The sequence below is a fragment of the Anabrus simplex genome, chromosome 2 (genome assembly GCF_040414725.1).
Source record: "Anabrus simplex isolate iqAnaSimp1 chromosome 2, ASM4041472v1, whole genome shotgun sequence".
Taxonomy (NCBI): Eukaryota; Metazoa; Arthropoda; class Insecta; order Orthoptera; family Tettigoniidae; genus Anabrus; species Anabrus simplex.
Genome location: NC_090266.1, coordinates 570,681,901 through 570,686,770, shown reverse-complemented (window position 1 = coordinate 570,686,770; position 4,870 = coordinate 570,681,901).

The following is a 4,870-nucleotide window of genomic DNA, read 5'->3' as shown; positions in this document are numbered from 1 at the left end:
GTTTCTTAATTTTAAAAAGAGATCAAAAGTACCAATTTCAGGTCTGTAATATTTTCAGTTTCTGAGATATAAATACCGGTATTCTGATTGAAGGCATTCAACCCATTTTTCACCCTTTTTCACCCCTCCTATTTTGATTTTCTGAAAACACCAAAATACGTGTTTCGTTATTTTTAAAGGATACTAAATACCAATTTTTACATCTGTAAACGTTTAAAGTTTTGAGATATAGCTACATTCATTTTAAAATTTAACCCCCCTTTTCAACCCCTTAGCGGCGGAATATCCAAAAATCCTCCCTTAGCGAGCAACTACATCTTAATATGAATCTATCCTCAAAATTTCATTTCCTTATGTCCAGTAGTTTTGGCTCGGCGATGGTGAATCAGTCAGTCAGTCAGTCAGTCAGTCATTCTTTCAGTCAGTCAGACAGTCAGGACAAGTTATTTTATATATATAGATAAATCAGGATAAATATTATTATAAGAGTACAGTGTTTGGAGAGTAAATATGTAAGCCTAAAATTGTGTATATAACTGTAAATATTCAGTAGAATTTATGTATACCTACACGTGGGGAGAGTGGCACTTCCGTGTATGAGGGGCTTGCCCTTTCTTCATCTACCACCCCAAGATTGTATGTACATGTAAAATTTAAGGAAAATGAACAATAATACTAATAAAATTTGTTTCCCTGACTTCCGTCATTATCTTCATATTAAGATCTTTCGTACTTTAAAAGCACCATTCCAAATTATTCGTCTGTTAAAATCAACATCAGTTCTCCACTGAAAAATCTGAAAATCTTGCTTAGACGCGCAGTTCGTCTCCTTACTGCCACGATTTCCAAGCTGAAATTAATAACATTTTTGTAAGACTACTCTTCGTTCGGAAAACACCTACAACAAATCGTGCTGCTTTTCTTTGTATCTTGTCCAGTTCTCGTACCCAGTTTTCCTTTATTCTACAGGTTCCTTTACGTCGCACCGACACGGACATGTCTTATGGCGACGATGGGCCAGGAAAGGGCTGGGAGTGGGAAGGAAGCGGCCGTGGCCTTATTTAACGTACAGCCCCAGCATTTGCCTAGGAAAATGGGAAACCACGGAAAACCATATTCAGGGCTGCCAACAGTGGAGTTCGAACGCACTATCTCCCGAATACTGGGTGCTGATGCACTTAAGCGACTGCAGCCATCGAGCTCGGTACAAGTTATCCTGGTGTGGGTGCATACACGCGATCCGAACTCCAATTCGGCCCGTAGAAGGGACTTACACGCCCTCTCCTTTCCACCCGCACTATAACCCCTTTTAACACAAATCTATGGAAACATTTCATTCCAGCCTTGTCACTATATTCTCTTCCAACTTTGTGTCTAAGTGGTTAGCTGGTGCCAGGCGTCCCGCTTTCGACATTCTATCTAGTATGTGATTCATACAAACTCGATTATTTCCCCTGACTTGGGGATAGGCTATTTGTACCGTCTTCAACATCGAATTTCATCTAACTGCCTTTGTGAGAAGCGAGCAGTGATGCATCTGAGATTGTCTCTTATATACTCCATGTATCCCAATTTTCCTATGGAGCCGGAGGTTGAAGGATGACTTCGCACAGTGTTATGGCCACACGCCCTTCTTGACGCCAACCATCAGAGGAGAAATGCTACTTGTTAATGTGGTGATGGTGAGCGTCGAGTCTTCCCGTGTGCTACGTGCAAGTGTTGATGGTGCCAGAAGTTCGCATTCCTCAAGCACAAGAATGCACTTCTTAATGTAATAATCCCTTGCTTAAACATAAATGGAACCCGAAGCGACAAGTACGAAAATCTAGTACGTAAGACATTCAGCTATACAGTGTTGTGATTTATATCAATGTGCTGGTCAACCAGAGCAGAACGGCGCAGTGTCAATTACATGGTATTATGGCGAATTTGCTGCAAACATATGGTGAATGGTTGAATCCCATTGCCGGTCGTCTTGAAGGTAGTGTTCTGTCGTTATTGTAATTATTATTTGAATAGGCCAAGTTAAGTTGAATGCCTTATTTTAGAATAGGTACCGAATATTCATGACTTTTTTAAATTTAATACTTAAGTTACGTCCTCTGCCGTCAAAAAACTCGGTCACTGCACTGGTGAGAGTCTTTCCTCTGGGAGGAGGACATAATAATAATAATAATAATAATAATAATAATAATAATAATAATAATCATCATAATAGGGGCCTAATAATAATTTTATTTGTTTTACGTCCGACTAACTACCCTTTTACGGTTTTTGGAGACGCCGAGGTGCCGGAATTTAGTTCCGTAGGAGTTCTTTTACGTGCCAGTAAATCTACCGACACGAAGCTGACGTATTTGAGCACCTTCAAATACCACCGGACTGAGCCAGGATCGAACCTGCCAAGTTGGGGTCAGAAGGCCAGCGCCTTAACCGTCTGAGCCACTCAGCCCGGTAAAAGAGGACATAATTATATTGATATTCTTGTTGTTAGCGGGCACTCAAACTTGAAGAAACATCAGAACGCCAAAACCGGTTTAACTCCTTCGGACGTAACCCGGCAGCCGAAAATGTTGCTATCGCAAATCGCTGCGTTACAATGCTTGCAATTACCGAAACACGACTTTCCCCAAGAATGGCGAAAGCTACAGACATGAAACTTGCGACATTGTGATCCTACACACAAAATCTATTACTTGTGTCAATTTGGATCATCAGTTATCTTCCATCTTGTATATCGACGTACGTGCTGCGTCTCATATACAGTAATACCAGGGCTTGAAATAATGCAGTGGCAATGTTGGTAATGAACTAACAAGTACAATTGCATTACATCCTCCGGTGTAGTCCCGACAAAGTTTATTATCTCTTGCCAAATGTCGGGAAGCCATAGGGGACAGTTGGCAAGACGTACTCTGATGATGTCGGCGATGGATGCCCTACTGTGTGGAGTACAGACGACACGTCAGGAAATCGGCGGCCTCGGAGGGGTTCCTTCAAATTCGGAAACAGGCCGAAGTCACAAGGACTCATGTCTGGTGAGTAGGGATAGTGTTCCAAGACTTCCCAATTCCACTGTTGCAATAACAGCTTGTCATGCAACACGATATGGCATTCGTCTCGCAATAAACGTGGACGTTTGTGCGGCATAGCTGAACGCAGGTGTCGCTCCAGAAATCGTGACGGTTTGTCCCTCAAGCAATCGTAGGTGGCAATCAGCATAAGCTTCACCCGACTTGGTACCTGTCGAAATTTCTGTGGGCGTGGCGAGCTTGGATGTCGCCATTCATTCAATTGACGCTTTAATTCAAGCTCGGAGGTTCGTACCCACGTTTTGTCAATAGTGACAATACAACACCTTGCAGATATTCGTCTCCTTCGTTTGCGACAATTGTCGAGGTGGATGCCAGCCAGTGTACACCAATGCCATTCCTGTACGTCGCTGAGTTGATATGGAATCCAATGGGACGCAATTTCGCTCAAGCTAAGCCATTTTTTCTGTATGTGCCACCTCTACGGATAATACTCGGATTGTCCATCGATGATATACGGAAACGAGACAACACACGATGTCTATCTGATCTTGAATAATGGACGGCCGACCTGTGCGGTGCACAACCGTAGACTCATTCCGACCTGCACGGAACACCTTGACCAATCATGCAACCGTTCTATACGGTAATTCATTCTCAAAACAGGCTTTACATAATCCTCGATAACATTCAGACGCATTTTTGCCGCAGGCAACCTTGATTTTAATCCGCGAACAGTGACCACCTTTGGAAAACGTGCTTTAGGGAGGTGAAATCTGCACTCATCACTTCAACGCTACACAGCAACAGCACTCCCAACTGGATGCCAGTCAAATTCACACAAGACATCGACAACAGCGCCACCTGACCACTCACCTATCCTATTTCTCTTGCCCGAATTCCTGCCAGTGTCTGGATTACGTTGCCAGTACTTTACTTACAGTCCTCATATTTATCCTATTCGGTGCTCTGAACTGTTCAGGGAAGTAATTAACAGTCCTTCAGGTGCCCCCTGTACATTACAGACAAATCCTTAGTTTCAGCTAAATCTTTACGAATTATTGATCAAAAACCGATTCATAAACTATCAAAACTGAGACAAATAACATTGAATAAAGTATCATATTCGAATGCACTATTGTAAACCCGGAGTTCTCGTAGAGTAATGCCTTCTTTGGAAATGTAAATGAATGAGGTTAATCAACCATTACTCATTCGCAAATATTGATTGAGCGCTGACCTATAATGAGAGGGACCGTTGTTTGAAATTTACCCTCAGTGCACTCTTACATAATTCAGGCGTGAAAATTCTGCTCTGATATGAAATACAAACACATAGTTTCAGAGGAAAGTGTGATCGGACGTTGCTGCGTTGTTGAAAATGACTTCAAGTGGAGGAAAATGTTTCGGAATGCGTGTTATTTAACCATTAGCTCATGCGAACGTTTTAACTGCCATGCTCTAAATATTATACGTTCCGCAAGAGAGCAGTTGATACTAACTTCAACATAGTATACGTGGCGACCACGGTGCCTTTCTCTTCAAACTTGCCCCACGTATGAGAGCCAATTAAATATACGTGGCGACCACGGTGCCTTTCTCTTCAAATAATTAAATATTAACTTTTCCATCCAATCAACTCTCCAGTCATCGGCACCTATCTACTCATACAACTTTCGTTGGGCGATCAAATATCATGCCTCGGCTGCAAATGACCCTCAACTAAGATAACCTTCATGTAAACGGGGTCTCTCGCATGAATAAGTACGATGGTCGGAGGTATACATTCGGTTCTCAGGGTAAAACATCTTATTAAATTCTCAAATTATACAAAACAG